The sequence below is a fragment of the Mobula hypostoma genome, chromosome 25 (genome assembly GCF_963921235.1).
Source record: "Mobula hypostoma chromosome 25, sMobHyp1.1, whole genome shotgun sequence".
In the NCBI taxonomy this organism is placed as follows: Eukaryota; Metazoa; Chordata; class Chondrichthyes; order Myliobatiformes; family Myliobatidae; genus Mobula; species Mobula hypostoma.
In genome coordinates, this window is record NC_086121.1 from 19689486 (window position 1) to 19707915 (window position 18430).

Below are 18430 nucleotides of genomic sequence, written 5' to 3' on the forward strand. Positions count from 1 at the left end.
CTCTGTCTGCTGCATTATATACATCAAGCAACACTTACTGTAAAGCAGGCTAACTTCCCAGAAAGCAGGGCGAGAGGTAAGCATGCCAATTTCTACACATCAGACTTTCCAAGAAATGACTGCATCGGCAGCTCCTGTACCTGTGACACAATGAGATTAATCTACAGGCAGAGATCTCCTGCTCTTCAGGCAGAGGGGCAGATGCATCATCTGACAAGAACCCAATAGCAACAGTTTATGCAAATCATTTCTCTCCCCTGAGCGCTCTCTCCTCTCTCTCTCTCTCTCTCTCTCTCTCTCTCGAAGCCCATCAGTGCCTGCCTTAGGCATCCTGCTATTATGAAAAAGTGCTGAATAAATTCTACTGAAGAGTGAAGCACTGTCTTGTATCGACAGGTATTGGACTGCCCAGCCTAAGATTCAACTCTGTCCCTGCTATACCAGATATTTTTATTTAATTGACTAGCACACTCTAGTTCCCTCACTCACCATTCCTTTCTGTACTGATTCTTGGTGAAATTCAGGTTCCTTGCTCCCGCTGAAGGTGCTGTTTCTCACTGATAGTACAGCTTGCTCTGTGAGCCCATATGGTACAGGCAGGCTATTCAATTGTAAGCTATCACACTCTAGTCCAAACCTAGAAACCCAGAATTATACAACATGGGAACAGGCCTTTTGGAACAAATTGTCTGCCAAAGTGCTTCCTGAACTTGTTCCATATTTCTCTAAATCTTTCCTACCACGTACATGTCCAAATGTCTTTTAAACATTGTAATTGTTCTTGCTTCTGGTAGCTCTTTCCATATACTCACTGCACTCTGGGTGAGCAATTTGCCCCTTTAGATCCCCACTCAGCTTAAACCTAAGTTCTCTAGCTTTACACTCCCTTACCCTGGGAAATAGACTTTGATCATCCACCTTATCTACACAGTGCCCACTTTATTAGGTACCTCTTGGGCCTAATGAAGTGACCATTGAGTGTATGATTGTGGTCTTCTGCTGTTGTAGCCCATCCACTTCAAGGTTCGATGTTAATAGATTATGAGAACACTCAGTCCTCTTTTTATTGTATTTAGAAATGCATACATGCATTAAGAAATGATACAATGTTTCTCCGGAGTGATATCACAGAAAACAGGACAAACCAAAGACTAACACTGACAGAACCACATAATTATAACATATAGTTACAGCAGTGCAAAACAATACCATAATTTGATGAAGAACAAACCATGGGCACGGTAAATAAAGTCTCAAAAGTCCCCGAGTCGATTGACTCCCGAGTCCCCAATAGCAGGTGGCAAAAGGGAGAAACTACCTGCCATAAACCTCCAGGCACCGTCAACTTGCTGATGCCTTGGAAGCAGCCGACCACAGCCGACACTGAGTCCGTCCTCCGAGCCTCCGACCAGCCCCTCCGATACAACCTCCCGAGCGCCATCCTCTGCCGAGCGCCTTCGACCTCGCCCCAGCTGCTGAAACACGCAAAGCCGAGGATTTTGGGGCCTTCAGCTCCGGAGATTCCAGTTACCACACAGTAGCAGTGGCAGTGAAGTGGGCATTTCAGAAGTTTTCCAGATGTTCCTCCGTGCTCTCACGTCTGTCTTCATCAAATCAGAACTGTGCATGGTCCCCTACTTGACAGATAACAGATATTCATCACCGAAGTGGCCGCGCTGCCGTCGTGTCGCCATCTTCTACTCCAAATGTGTCGGGCATTCAGAGTTCTTTTGCACACCACTGTGGTAATGTGTGGTTATTTGAGTTACTGTAGGCTTAAATCAGTCTGCTCATTCTCCTCCTACCTCTCTCATTACTGAGTTTTCACCCACAGAACTGCTGCACAATAGATTTTTTTTTTGTTTTTCCACACCATTTTCTGTAAACTCTAGAGACTGTTGTGCATGAAAATCTCAGGAAATCAGCAGTTTCTGAGATACCCAAACCACTCCATCTGGCACTAATAGTTGTTCAACAGTCAAAGTCACATAGATCACATTTCTTCCCCAATCTGATGATTGATCTGAACAACTGAACCTCTTGACTATATCTGTATGCTTTTATATGTTGAATTGCTGCTACATGCTTGGCTGATTAGATATTTGCATTTACAAGCGGGTATACAAGTGTACCTAATAAAGTGGCCTGAGTATACACCCATGGTGATATCTCTACAAGTTCACCCCTCAGCCTCCTATGGCCCAGCAATAACCAGTCCTAGCCTATCTAATCTTCCTTTTAACTCAAAATGTGAGCTCTCTTGATCACCAGCAATCCACTTACTTCTCTTTAATCAATTCCTACATCACAGCTTTGCAGGGCAACCAATAAGGACTTTCGCCTTTCTGATCCAAGTATATCGAGACCATCTAGGAGGCACCAATGTTCAATACACTCAGTTAGGAACAAAATGACACACACTTATATTGTGCCTCGCTATGTCACAAAGCATTGCCAGTTATCAAAGCAGTCTTTGCAATGTGGTTGTAACACAAACGAAGAAAAGCAAAGCAGAATGTCATTCCATAAAATAATTTTGGGTGCTCACCTTAGCAACCCCTTCCCCACCCGTCATTGTATATAAGATCAAGCAGAGTTGTCTATTCTGTACAGTTCACCAGATCCAGCATTCCAGGATAAATCATTTCATATTTGTCAGACAGCTGCTTTGTTGCAATTAGCTGCCCTTTTTCAAAGGAAGAAACCCTTCACTCAATCTCTCACCAAGCATTCTTTCTCCTTTAAATATTCTTTTATGCCAGATTGTCAATGGTACCCAGCCTCCACCTGAATTTCAATTCCCAGGTCTTAACATTTTCTTTTTGCATTTTAAAACATTTCATGCCAAAACACCTCCTGTCACATTCCTCACACAACAGCATGTTGTACTATTCACAGGAGAGAATCACAATCCTCTAAATCGAGGCAGATAAACATCACATTTTATATTAGCAATTCCCTTGGATGGCCAGTTTAATTTTTTTTTATTCTCAGGTTGTGGGTGACGCTTACAGGATTTAAATCCTAGTCTGAATTACACTTGAATCAAATGATGTACTGAAGCATGTCAGAGGGCAGTTAAGCATCAACCACATTGCTGTGGGAATGATGTCACAGGTAAGCACAGCAGACTTTCTTTCAGAGATAGCTGATATTTTTGTGTGAACTAGTAGATGTCACAAGGCCATTACTTCTGTCATTCATTTTTATTTAAATATCATAACTGAAATACCTCAGTTGCTGTAGTCTTTTATCCTGAAGCAACAGTCCAAGCCTTTGGATTGCTAGATTGCTAGTCCATTAACAAAAGTGCAATGTCACCGAACCCTATCTCTCTGGCTATTCATCCCATAGGAACCCTATATAGTTTAACATAAACACTAAATTTTAATTCAGTCCCATTGCCTCATTGGAATTGATTTTGGATGTCATCTTGATTGGTGAGAAAAACAAACTGATGGTTATAAAGTACTTGTTTGAGTTCTGTCATCTTAATTCACATTACATTACTACCCCTAGCCGTCACTAGGGCCCAATATTGGCTTATTATAGAAATCCATGTTTATTGTAAATGTGCTGAGAAATAAGGGTTGACGAATGTATTGCATACTCCACACTAATCAGCATCTCTATTTGTTCCTCTGTGTTCACTCAGTACAGGGGACTCTATTTCTGTGGGTTTTGAGATTGCTAATGTGAAACCCACAGACTCTACCACAAATGGGGCAGAAGGTGTTTGAAAGTTTGTCAGGTGACATTCATGTGCTGCTATTTCATGGGGTCAAGAATCTCAGTGTAATCCTGAATGCTCCTTTTCTACTTCCAAGAGCAAGGTCCTCCCTGAACCTTATATTCAACTTCCTCTGTCACAGCACTGAACAGAGATTTTGCTTCAGGAGTCCAATGCATGGCATGCAAATGACATGGTCTACCCAACAAAACTGGCTTTGGCAAGACATCTGTAAACTTCTGAGAGTGCAATTGTTTGAAGTATCATAGGCACAAGTAATCACAAAACTGGGCAGCATCCAGATAATTTAACTTAAGAAAAAGTAGCAGTAAACCATGAGCGATTAATTCATAAAAATTAATGCCAAATGGGCAACATCTATTTTCAAAATATCTACCATTAAACTCAGCAACACTTAACTCAACAATATATACAATGTCTTCATGTGTTGTGCATTGATGTTTTAGCATTCATGACTCTACAACTCCTGATCTCAATAATTATTACTTATTTATTATTATTTTGGATTTTCTTTTTTCTTTGCATTTGCTTTTATCACATAAGTTGTTTGTCCTTCTTTGTGCGCAGCTTTTCATTGATTCTATTGTGTTTCTTTCTATTTACTGTGAATGCCCGCAAGAAAATGAATCTCAAGGTAGCATATGGAGACACACATGTACTTTGATAATAAATTTATTTTGAATTTTGAATGTCAAATTTCAGGTAGCCATGCTCTTTGTTTAACAGGACACCAGAACATTGCACTTGCCTTGATGTATTTGAAAGTGACGCACAAGTAAAATGGGTGTTGCCTGTTTGTGTCTTTCATACAAATCCCATACAGGTTCAGCATCCTTTATCCGAAATGCTTGGGGCCAGAAGTGTTTCGGATTTTTTTGAATTTTGCAATATACAATAAGGATAGCTTGGGATCATCATCATTTCCAACTCTGAATTTATGCACCACCAGTAAGCAGTGATTGTCTTACACTTAGTCATAGATTTTCATCAGCGACAATCTCAGCAAACTCAACAATGAATTTCTCTGCTGTTACATGATCATCCTTTAACATCACAAATCTTTAAAACTTTAATGTACATTTCATGACATGTGTGAGGTCACTTCTCAGAACTGTCTTTGGTGTGCAGAGACTTGTGCATCATCTGGGAACTTTCTCAGTGCTCTGTGGAATTTTCTGTTTGTGATGTCACCTCAGTGCTCAAAAAAGATTTTTGGATTTTGGAGGTTTTCAGATTCAGGAATTTTGGATAAGGGGTACTCAATCTGTATTGGTAATAAAACATCAATTCATACTGCAACTGATATAGGATCCACTAATGAACAAGCATCATCTCAGAGAACTAATTAACTTCTGAAGCCAGGATATGAATCTATCTTTCCAAAACGGGCAATTCATACTAAACACAGACCTTCAGCAACCACTAAATGCTCATTATAGGGTGTTATTTTACTGAACTTGGCCTATAATACTAGCATTTGTTACCTAATGATGGAGACTCAAGAATACAGATGCTGTATTCCAAAGCAAAAATCAAACCACTGGGGGAAGTTGAGGAAATCAGGCAGCATTTGTAGAGGCAAATGGTTGACATTTCAGGTTCAGACCATGTATCAGGACTGACATCTCAGCTCACCTCAGCCTTGATACAAGGTTTCAAAATGGCAGCCATCTCTCTGCCTCCACAGATGCTGCCTGGCCCACTGATAACTAGAGATTCCTGCTGGACAATCTATATGTGAATACTTGGCAACATAAGATCTGCTGAGGATCCAGTCAACAAGGAGCAAGAGGGTGGGAGGGCAGAATAAGAGCAATGGGGAAAGAAATGTGCAGAAGGAAGGGGACAGGCAGTCAAGGCTGACTGAGATACAAAGTCTGGATTAGACACCCGAAAGTGGCTTTGTGCAAAACCCAAGTGCACTCGACTCCCTGAACACTGGCTCTGATCAATTACCATGGATGGCAACCAGATCAAAATTAGGTCTCCTGTTGCACTTGGATATGGATCTAAAATGGGGTTGTATTACCCTTAAACTGACTCAATAATAGTCACAACACTTAAGGTATATGGAGAGCAAGATGTGGTCTAATCTAGACTCCTTGTGGGTCTCCCCTTGCTTCTTGCTCTTCTCTCACTTCTTGTATCTCACTCAAAAAAATTCTTTGTATATTATCTTAGCTCTTGTATTATGAGCCACATAGTTGCCATTCATGGTGTAAAGGAAGCTGAGTTTTTTCAAGGGGCAGAAACTGGAACAACACAAGACTGTGTGAGGGGCAAAGCTATGATGGTGCTTAACAAGAATTCCTTTGAACTCATCTAGGTAAACAGCTTAATTTCCACCTTTAATGTCTTTTTCCTTTTCAAAGTGGATGGAGCTCTGTCAAAGACCTTGACCTAGAGTTACACTCAGACGTCGGTTCTTTGCGGTGGTGGGCCCCGCTCCTGGGGGCTCACAACCAGCCGCTTTTCAATATCCCAAGGACATGGCTTAGGAAACGAGTGCGCCTTCGGGATTCCAAGTCTTCGTGGCCCTGTGGACGAGTTGACTCTATGCTGGTACTGCCGACTGAGTTGTCACGGGAGAAAATGGAACATCAGGAACAGCGGATCAGCTGTTGGGGGGGAGACGGGGAGAGGGTTATTGCTTTGTTGCTACTTATGTGTGGGGGGGAATAGGGAGGGCTTTGGGGTTCTAATGCTTTTACTATCACTCATTCCTTGGAGCACTCTTCTGTTTTTGTGGATGTCTGCAAAGAGTAAGAATTTCAGGTTGTATATTGTATACATTTCACTGAACTATTGAACCCAGATCTGTGGGTTATAGTACTTGAGGAAGTTATGAAGGTACGTGGGGGAAAGACCCAGAGAGTGACATAAGCATGATGAGAATTTTAAATTATGCCATTAGAGATGGCAAATGTCACGTATTATATATTCTACCATTCAAGAGTATTGGCATTCTATTATTGTTTAACACTGCATTTTAAACTATAATTAATTCTACTACCAAGATCGACTATCATTCCATTTTTAAAATCACTCACAAATAATAATAATTTATCTCAACAGATTAGTCAATGACTAAGCACAGATATCTTCAGGACACCACGAGATACAGAGGTAGTTAACAATTGAAACACAAAAAGATAATTCACCTTTATCCCACCAGTACCCATTGGTTTGTAAACAAGTGTATCTAGGTTCCACTAAAAATGGCCGTGATATCACGATACGCACAGATGAATAGCTTTGAACAAATTTTCCCTTTTATCTCTAAAATCCTGAAGCTATAGTATATTAACAATAAGCCACTAATTACAGAGCAAGTAAAGGACACATAGCCACTCTCTTAGAAATTATTCCTGCAGGGTGCACTGTAGTCACCAATGCACTGGACAACACTTCAAACAACTTGCATGATGGAGGCAGCTGTTGTAACGAAACACCCACAGGCAATCAAGCCAGAAGAAGAAAGGCTCAAGTGTCTGACTTTGATTAGATATGTGGAGGTCCATATCTCAGCAATAGGTCACGTAAGAAGATCTTTTGAGTGAAAGAACATTCAAAAGTTAGCAGGGTCAAACTGTTCAAAACCTGAAATGGAATTTGTTGTAGAGAACAGTCACAAAAACAAAGCACTATAAGCTTGGTGCAACCAGCAGCACCTGCAACTCTCACATTTGCAACTGCCATTTTCGCCATGAATATCTTAAAACCTTTCAATAGCTCCTCTTATGTCAGCCATTTCCAGACTGCAAGTTGACTCAAGTCTATGAATCTCCACAATCTCCAGGAGGCTTTCTGTGTTGTATGCCATGAAGACAGATGTAAAATATTTGTTTAACTTCCTTATTCTCAAATATTTGTCCCATTCTGTATGTGACTTGCATCATTTTTTAAAAATTGCTTCCTTTCAAACATCTACCTTGTGCCTGATCTACCTTCCAGCAGCATTTGATATTTGTGTTTCTGTGCGTGTGTGTGTGTGTGTGTGTGTGTGTGTGTGTGTGTGTGCACCCCTGTCCATCCAAGGGAATAGCCAGTTCATGACTGTCTTCTGTTACACAGTTGCTGGGGATGAACCACGACACAGACCCTTGCATCTGTCTTAACAAACCCTCTTAACAAATCCACAGTATGCAAAGAAGTGGGTGACCGAGGCAGCATACATTGGGGTTGATATGTCACTGTAGAGGAAATCTCTGACTGGGAGACCACATCTCAGCCAAGCGAGGTCTTGGTGCTTGCTGGCCTGATCAGACAATGAGATATTGGTTTGGACCATTTGGAACAAACTCACTGAATCTACAGTGTCTCTGTGCTGCAGCATCTGCAGTAGACCACTGTCCAATTTTCACACAGACCCAACTCTTTTTTTGTGGTCAAAGGTAATAACTTGGAAGTATTCTTCCACAAAGGACATGTAGTGCGGAAATGTCCAGCTGCTGGTCTGATCTTTCACAACAGCAGGGACAGACATGACTATACCACATCGTGATATTTGATTTCCATGTACTTTTGGATCCACATACCAACCGATACAGCCACAACCAAAGGTGGTTAAAAGAACGAGGACAATGTTGGGAACACTTTTGCCCCCATTCTCTGGGGATTTGTGCAGTGTGACCTGTCGGATTTGCTCCATCCTGGACCTCCAGGTAAACTGGATTTCCTAGGCGATTACTGAGGCAGCGGACAGGGGAACAAGACACCCCTGTACCAAGGACAGCAGACCTAAAAGCGCTTTACATCAGGTAACCAAGTCCTTTCCAATTAATGACAAATAACGCTGTTTTCACAGATTCAGTTATCATTTTACCTTTCCAATCTGCTCCAGCCAATTTTTATTACACACTGCAGCCACACTGAACCTGACCCCAACATGTTCAGGGGCAGTGAAAGGGACATTTCAATGCAAGATGCCATTGCTACACTTCCGTTCAAGTACAGGCATCTTGTCAAATAACAGCAATTTTGAGCAAGGGATTGCAACAAGGTCACATCAACCACACCAATCCAAGCACCAATGACTGCTGGTCTAAACACTTCTTAATCCATTCCATTTACCTCCATCAACATCAGTAGAAGAGTTGCAGCAAGAAAATCTCAAGGAACCTATAATGCTGGCTCTTCCCAAGGAGGGGCTTGCCATCACAGGACATTATGCTGTGCTTTTATGCTAACAGTATAAAAATGCAATGAATTGATAATTAAGCAGTGTTCTTCCACTGTACTTAGTGAACTCCATTGAATTAAACACTCGCTGGGAAAGTGACTCATCCTTATTTTGTTTTTAACAAGTTATTAAATAGGATGTGATAAAAATTTCCAATTTCTCCCCTCCCCCCCCCCCACCTTTGAGGACATCTTTCAGAGCCAAGACTTTAAGAAGGACCTTCATCAGCCTGGACATGTCCACTTCGTGTTCCTACATCAGGAAGGAGGTACAAGAGCCTGATGACTCACTTTAAACACTTTAGTAACAACTTTGTCCCCTCTGCTATCAGATTTATGAAAGTTTTCATAGATTCATGGGCCAATCTCCTTCTTTGTTATACCATTTATTTTGTAATTTTTAGTAATTTTACCTTTGCTGCTGCTGCTAAACAAAGTTAATGTTATTTAAAACAGTGATAGTAAATCTGATTTGATCTAGTGATTCCTTACAGACCACTAAGCAGAAATGAAGTGATTCCAGCAACTGCATGTTTATTCATGATAGGATTTATGAATAAACAAAATCTGTTTGCAATGCTAACACAGCTAATTCTACCAGACTTCCTATATTTTATAGTTTTGTAGAATGGGATTGAGGGGGGATGAAAAAAAAAATCAGCCATGATAGAATGGCAGAACAAATTCAACAGGCTGAATGGCCTAATTCTGCTCCTATGTCTTTTCGTTCAGTGACCAAACCACATTCCAGGTGTTATTATACAGAATTTCGAACTAAAGCATACATTCCAATACAAAATCCTCATCCCAAAATCAATATCCATTATTTTTTTAAAACTTTTCCCTGAATAACATCAATTCTGGCCACAAGAGGTTTCAAAACTGTTTAGTTTTACCCTCCACCTCTGCATCCCAATACCTTGAAGACACTGAATTTTCTTTGCCCCACAATCTAGCTCTTCAAGCCTTAGTCAAGGCAACCATCCATTCATTTAAAACACCATAATCAAGTTACCCTTTAATTTCCCTGTTGTCTTGAAACTGATCTATTTTCCAAATCCTTCTTTGTACTTGTACTTCCTCATACAAGAAAGATCAAGAAATGGAGGTTTCCTCTCCTGGTAACCCCAATATTATTTCTTTATGCTGGAACAAAACAACTCAAAAGCTGTCTCCATCAGCCAAGTCTTTTATAAGTTATATCCTGCTTTTTATACCTTGGCCTTATCCACTCAGGGAGCTGCTTTTCATACTTATTTAGCGATACAGCATGGAGAGCTGATCTCAAACTCTGATTTCAAACCTCTGCTGCCACTCATGGGAAAGGTTTTGGGAGTAAACCCCAAAGGAAAAATCCAGAGCTGGGGTCACTAAGACATTCCTACGTTGAGTTCAATGCTGACTGACAACTCCTGCGATGCTGCTGGAACCAAACTGTACCGGTATCTGCTGTTCCTTTGGGTTCATCAGATGTATAGAGAGGGGGAGCTTGCTCTCCATATCATACTGCCTAGTCTTGCGTACCTAGACAGCTAGGACTCAATATCCACGGTCAGCTCTGACCGACAGAGGCTATCACATCACATCACAGAGTGGAGCAGGCCCTTCCGGCCCTTCGAGCCAGACTGCCCCAGCAACACCCAACAAACCTGTTTAACCCAAACCTAACCACCGGACAATTTACAATGACCAATTAGCCTACCTGGTGTGTCTTTCGACCGCCAAGAGGACCACAACCATGCCGTATGGCTGGAGGCTTGCGTGCCTCAATGATCTGGAGAGCTACGTTGGCTGGAGTCGGGGACTTGTGCTATGGCTCTTGGTAGGGTCACCCATGCCAAACAGGTCAAAGGGTATGGTAGGGTCACCCATGCCAAACAGGTCAAAGGGTAAAGTCCAGATGAAAAGTGGTCCGCCAGTCCTCCAGGGTTGGGGATTCAGCTCAGGGATAACAATCCCGACAGGTTAAGACAATTTGTTACAGAATCAGCAATGACGAATCCTCCTTTACCTGTGTGACAGTATGGACAGACAGAGTTGGAGGATCTTCCCTGCTGCATGAAACGCCAGCAGCGTAATGGGCAGTAAGTAAGTAGGTTTTTGGACTGTGGGAGGAAACTGGAGGACCCGGAGAAAACCCACGCATTCCACAGGACTCAAAGACTCCTTACAGAACGGCGTCAGCATTGAACTCAGAACTCCAGAACGCCTCCGAGCTGTAATAGTGTCATGCTAACCACCAAGCTACCGTGGCATCCCTCGAGTGAACGCGAACCTCCCAAAGCATCCATTCTTTTGCATCCTCTAGCTTTTCTCAAATGCGTAATCACAGACACTGAATTCCGTTTATTTGCACCAATTCCACTATCAAAACATCCGTGTGTGTACCTTCCTTTGGCCCTCAAGTACTACTCATTATCATAATGATGACCCTTCATCAAGTACGAAAAGAGATCCATAGCCCCATAACTAACTGAGCTATTAACTGAGCCAATCTGCCACCCCCGGATGTATCCAAACTACAGTATAAACTGAACAAATTGGGTACCACATAATTAATATCAAGCACTTTCAAAGCAGTCTTCAGTAAACAGTCAGGAAACATCCAGTAAAGGGTTAAAATCCTCATTAATTTTAGGTATTTGCTTGTCACAACAGCACTAAGAGGGGTGAGAATGGAATTGGTGGAGCACATTGTGAGAGAAGAATAGCAGCTCTGATTAAATGGTCTCACCTGGCTCCTCTCACATTCCTCAGATCCTCGCCCTGCATTTCACCACAGTATTCATCTGTCAGACTGCAGAACTGAGGGGGCTTGTTGCAGTCAGTCTCTCATCTGATAACACCAAGAACATTCAGTCATCTATAGCGAAAGAATAAAAATAAACATATGCTTTGTAGAGATGGAGAGACACACCAGGAACTCACTGCCAATAACATCAGAGAACCAGAATACTGCACCGTGCTACTCTAGCCTACATCACCCTCACAATCAATATCTGTATTCTCCTCCAACCCCAGTGAAAGTGAAACCACCGCTAGTTCTGACCTCCTACAAATACCCCATTATCAAACTCAAGTTTACTGCCATTTCAACCATATACTGCCAAACGAAACAACCTTCCTCCAGACCAAGTGCACCACACAGTACGTATAACTCACACACAACACATAAAGTAATATCACTAGAAATAAATTAAGAAATAGTAAGGTGAATTTTAATTGATCCATTGTTGGTGACTTTGTTTTCTTGCTATTGTTTGCTACTCAAAATTTAACTGTTTAAATCATCTCATATCCACTTCTCAGTCAACAGCCCTTCAGAGCACGTGCAAATCCAGTTCTCAGTGAGGTATTTTTTGCATCTCCACCACTCTTTTGGGCAGCTGTTAACTTTTTGGTGGTATTCTTTACGACTATGAGCATCCTCTCTATGATGGGTCAAAATTGCATGTTTAACTGATAGCACTCTGCATAACATTGGATAATTTTGCTTCATTAAAGAAACTAGGTCCAGTGAATGGAAGCTGTTGTGACATATCACGCTCTTCCTTTACAAATTGTCCCAAGGTCATTTTACTCCACACCCTAAATGTCATTTCTCTTTCTCAAGCACATTTCATTTTATTTGACTTGATTTAAGTTGTCCATTTTCAGATTCTATCCTAGTAACCCATCTCCAAAGTCATTCCCTTTGGATGCTAATGTTCCATCAACTCCCCTTTCACCCGTGAATAAACACTTAGCTGTGTTTAATTATTTGTGATCCTGAGACTTTACCAACTACCCTGAATCCTCTGAGTCTGCCTTTTGTGGAATGACTGCCAGAAGTGGGTAGCTCCAGGTTGAACACAATCTGCTCACTAGAATTAGAAACAAACGTTAAGTAAGAGAGAAAAAAAAATGTTTTAAGGCCACAGATGGTGGATAAATGCATAATTTGCAGAAAATTTATTTTCTGTTCCAGCAAGAAATTCAATCCACCTATGGCTGATAGAAATTCAAAGATGGGATTAACTCCAAGGAAGAGGCCTGAAATAGCAGCAGGTTAAATACCGGACGTAATTTATAACCCAGCAGAGAACAAAAGAAATTGATAAAGAGAGACAAGAAACTAGCAAGAAACATAAAACAGACAGAGCTTCTATAGGTGTGTAAAAAGAAAATAATGGACGGTAAATGTGAGTCCCTTAGAAAGATAGAAGAATTATAACAGGGATTGTGGAAATTGCAGGGGACTTTAAGGAAGAAGACATAAATAACCTCTAAGAAATACCAGAGAACCAACAATCTTGTGAGAATGAAGAAATCAAGAAAATGGTTAAGTCAAAAGTAGATAAACTTTAAGAAGCTGATCATCACTTTGAAAACACTGGGATGTACATTATCTACTATCTGCCTAGCATCTTCCAAAATTCTATTGATTCTGGAATTGTTCCTGTGAATCAGAAAGTACCAAATGTGGCCCTACCATTTAAAAAGGAGGGACAGAGAAACTATTGAATTGTTGGTCTAATACCTCGTGCAGATAAAATGGTGGAACCTATAACAAAGGTTGTTGTTATAAAATGTCATATACAGAATGTCATATAAAGAATAATAAGATTGAGAAAGTTATGATGGATTTATATAAGGAAACTGTGTTTGATCTCCTGGGATTCGTTGAAGATGTGACTCATAGAAAAGATAAGGAAATGGAGTATTTGGATTGTCAGAAGGTATTCAATAAGGTGCCAAATAGAGAAGTTGGACAATAAGGTCAGAGTATCTGAAATTTAAAACTTAAAAAAAAACTGTAGATGCCGCAAATCTTAAAGGGATTTTATACTGGCTTTGGAGGCAGTGCAGAGGAGCTTCACCAGGTTGATTCCAGAGATGAAGGGATTAACCTATGAGGAGAGATTGAGTCGCCTGGGACTATACTCTATACTGGGAGTATACTCTCTGGGATTCAGAAGAATGAGAGGGGATCTTATAGAAACATACACAATTTTGAAAGGGATAGATAAGATAGAAGTAGGAAAGTTGGTTCCATTGGTAGGTGAGACCAGAGGTCAGGACATTGCCTCAAGATTCAGGGGAGAAGATTTAGGATGGAGATGAGGAGAAACTGTTTTTCCAGAGAGTGGTGAATCTGTGCAATTCTCTGCCCAGGGAAGCTGTTGAGGATTCTTCACTAAATATATTTGAGATTCAGTTAGATAGATTTTTACATAGTAGGGGAATTAAGGATTACAGGGAAAAGGCAAGTAGATGGAGCTGAGTTTACAGACAGGTCAGCCATGATCTTATTGAATGGCGGGGCAGGCTCAATGGGCCGGGTGGCCTACTCCTGCTCCTATTTCTTATGATGATGATGTTCTTATTAGAATTGAACAGCAGGTCAGGCAGCACGTGTGGGGAAAAGAAACAGAGATAATATTTTAAATCAAAAACTCTTAGAACCGGAAAAGTAAGTTATCAAAGTAACTTTTCTGTCGCAGAAGGGTGGGAGGGGTGAGTAAAACAAGTGGAATTCTTTGGATCGAGTAAGGGCAGGATTGCCATGAGGATAAACTGTTGGTAAATCCAACGGTCAGAAGGTAAATGACAGCAGTTAGAGAGAAGAAAAATACATACACAGGGACATGTGAAATACTGAACTGTGCGAAATGCACAGTAGGGGTTCCCAAGCTTTTTAATGCCATGGACCCCTACCATTAACTGAGGGGTTTGTGGGCCCCAGGTTGGGAAGCCCTAGAGGGAAAAGGAAAAAGGAGTCGGTATAAATATCCATCTATAATATTAACTTGATTATGGGACTAATGCAGCAATGATCCTGAATTAGAAGATCAGTCATGACCTTGATGTTTTAGCCCAGCAAGCCTGAAGGGCCAACTTGCCTACTCCTCCCTTATTTCTAAAAGCAAAGTTTAATCCGCATTAGAGATGCATGTAGAGAGAGTGGCACTAAAGGCGAGGAGAAAGAATTAAAATGATAATGAGGTACACACAATCATTGTGATTGAATGTTGAGATATCTTCCAATGCTTTTAATAATGAGGAATCACAAGAGACAAGACAGACAGATAAACACACTTATGCAATCACTATAATGGAATATTAAAATGTCAGTGCTCTGAGAGAGAGACAGACCAAAAGTAACAGTGCGGTACCAGTTAACTAGAAAGTGGTAATGTACTGAATAAGTTGAGAGGCTTGTTGCATTTTCACGTATCTGCATATGTGTGTTTCTGGGTCAACAATCCCACACGTGCTTTCACAACTCATTTGTTGGCTGAATTATCACTGAAGCAAAACTCTAAATATTACTAAACAACTTAGGTGAATGCACTTTTTCACAGAAATATACTCAGGCAAGAGTGTGTTTCAGGCTATCAGGAACCACATGCCTTCCAGCATCTCAGACATTTTGGCTATAATTGCATCACATCCAAATCTGATCTTGTCCACACATTCATTGTCCAATAAGTGTTGCACACAATAGGAAAAGGAACTGATCTTCAAAAGCTACCATCATCTAGCCTGATCCAGACTATGGAATGTTAAGTTCCATTCAACTAAGTAGGGAAGAGCTCAAGTATTAGTTATGATCTTTTCTGATGCTTTAAGGAATGCACTAAAAAGTAACATTTCTCTCTTCAAGAATAAACACTTCATTCTTGTTACCTCAGATGGATGGCATAGCTGCTAATTACAGCAAAATGCATAGTGTGCACAAACATATAGAATAGGGATCCCCCACATTTCATCCCACACACTCACGTCTACAAGACTGCAGTAATCCACCTATGCATAAATATCCTCTCTTCCCAAAAGCCACAAGCACACTAAACATGTGCACACACAGATCACCAACACAAACAAGCAATGATCTTTTGAGTATTATTCTATAATTAATTTTCCCAGGTGTCTCATTTTTAATCTTTTTATTTTTTTCTTAAAGCTCATGAGCTTTCTGCCAGTTTAGCCCAATGTGGCAGGTCATTGGTGTCCAATCTGTTGAGTGAAAAGCTTTGGAGAAATTCATTCTTCCTGTATAATGTGCCCACCAGCCACTGTCACCTTTAATATAGGAACTTGCTGTTCAGAGCTGACAGTTACAGAGCCTTTCAACTCCATTCAAAGAACCTTTCTTCGCCCGAACTGCAAGCAGAGCTAAACTACAACGAAACAACGATCACAATTCAAACACTTCCTGGCACTTCACTATTGAGATAAAGTTTCCAGAGATGTAACAAACTGATATGGAAACACTGAGACACAATAAAGACTACAGATGCTGGAAACCTGGAGCAATACACAAAATGCTGGAAGAGCTCAGCGGGTCAGGCAGCACTTATGTAGGGAAATGTAGAGTCAACATTTTGGGTGGATACCCTTCTTCAGGACTGGTAAGGGGAGAAGTCAGGATAAAAGGGTGGGAGAAGAGGTGGAGAGAGAGCTGGCAGGCAATAGGTGAATTTAGGTGATAGGTGGGTGGGGGAGGGGGAGAGTGGGAATGATACAAGAAACGGAGATAATAGGTGGAAGTAAAAAAGGGTTGAAGAAGATGGAATCTGATAGGGTCATGGAATAAAAGTGAAGGAGGTGAGGAGGGAACCAAGAGGAGAATGTGTCAGAGATGAGCTGATCTCCGGTAAAGAAAAGGGATAAGGTGGGATAAGGGAAAACAAAAGGGTGGGACAGAGGGGAGTGGTTACTGGCAGTTAGAGAAATCAATGCTCATGCCGTCAATTACCAAAGCAGAATATGAGATGCCGTTCCTCTGATTTGATCTAATCTAATCGAGAAATACTGTTTTTTTTAATTTTGGAATATCACTTCAATTATTTTATTATTTTTTGAGAAGAGGAACCTAGACCTAAAATACAGAGCAACAGCAAGGATTAAGAAGTACCAGAAGTAAAGATCAGTCTACAGGTAAGGCAGTTTAGGTTTTGAAATCCCATGGATATTGGAAGAAGCAAAAACAAAGGGGAAGGAGCTCAGCATGCTTTCAAGGTCCCAACATACAATACGGTAAAAAGGAGACAGTATGATGAATCAACATTCTAAAGAATAAACAGGGGCTAGGATTAAGAAATTAAGTGGAAATCTGAGTAAATTCAGAGAACAGTTTGACATTGTACAACAATTAGAAAGATATGAATGAAGAAAATTCATAAACAGTATGAGATCAGTCTCTGCATATCCATAGGTGAGGAACACATATAAGACCTGCGATTAGGATAAACCATAGCACACAACTGAAGGTTAAATCTCAGTCTGTGACTGGAAGTAAACGATAATCCTGTAACTTCGTACCAGATGACTGTACATACAGTACTGTGCAAAAATCTTAGGCACATATATATATAGCTATAGTGCCTAAGACTTTTGCACAGTACTGTAATAATTTTATGTATTGCACTGTACTGTTGCCATAAAAATGATGACATATGTGAGTGATGAGAAACCTGATTCTGATATGGGTCCCTATTGTGGTCTGAGAGTGGGAAGGGGGCAGGGAGAAAGGAATCGTGGTTGGGGAAAAAAGGGAAGGGTAAGGAGAGGGAGTGGGAAGCACCAGAGAGACAGTCTGTAATGATCAATAAACCAATTGTTTGGAATCAAATGACTTTGATGCCCTAGCACTCTGCTATACACCTACAGAATACTGTGCACCTGTGTGGGGCAGATCAGCCCTTGCGAAGAAAATAGACCCGTTGCTTAACAAAGCCTGCCGAATAATCACGGGCACACTGCGCCCCACATCCACTAACATTATTTACAGACTTGCAGGCATTGCTCCCCCAGGGATCCGAAGACAGACTACAACAAAAATTGAAGGTGGTAAACAGAACAGAACTCGGATCCACGGCACCCACTACATCATCATGTGCCAGTTTCCAACCGCCTAAAATCAAGGAAAAACTTTGCTACAGTGGAGGAACTACCGCATGGAACATCCCCCCAAACATACAGGATTGACCTCTGGCAATAAACAGAAGCCAGAACCCCACCGAACAATACAGTGCAAGACTCCACAGAAATGTTGCCAGACAGGGCACTGCTTGACAGCGGGAAGTGGTGCACTCTCAACAGAGCGAGAGTGGGAGTTTGTAGGACGGGAGACAATATGGTGAAGTGGGGTTTAAAGACCAGCGAATCCTGTGAGTGCGGCAAAAGGGTGCAGAACATTGGACACATTCTGCGCAACTGCCCACTCTCACCTGATTTAGCTGACACTGACCTGCTCAACATCAACCAAACAACACCAGAGTGGCTGGCTGTCTGGTGTGACAAGCTCTGATGATGATGCCTGGTGTCGCAGGGCTGGGAGCATTTGCACCCGTGCCACCCCCTGCTCCTAGCACTCCTTCTCTGCCACCTATACCACACCCTTCCCGCAGTGCCACACCTTCACCAATCCTAACATCCTTTGCCCCTGCCAGATTTACATACTTGCTCTCCACTCCAGGCTGACGTACAGTACTGTGCAAAGCTCTTAGGCAC

At 41.4% G+C, this 18430-nt stretch overlaps 1 protein-coding gene across 4 annotated transcripts in view; it reads right to left on the reverse strand.

Moving 5' to 3' along the window:
* LOC134337882 (segment polarity protein dishevelled homolog DVL-1-like) overlaps positions 1-18430 on the reverse strand; it is a 171036-nt gene that overhangs the window by 50932 nt on the left and 101674 nt on the right. Inside the window, exon 1 of one of the 4 annotated variants that reach the window (XM_063033198.1) lies at positions 39-136. The exons of the other annotated variants lie outside the window; for them this stretch is intronic. The gene's annotated coding sequence lies outside the window, so the exon portion shown is untranslated. Of the gene's footprint in view, positions 1-38; positions 137-18430 lie in introns of those variants that run through there. 4 annotated transcript variants of the gene reach the window in all.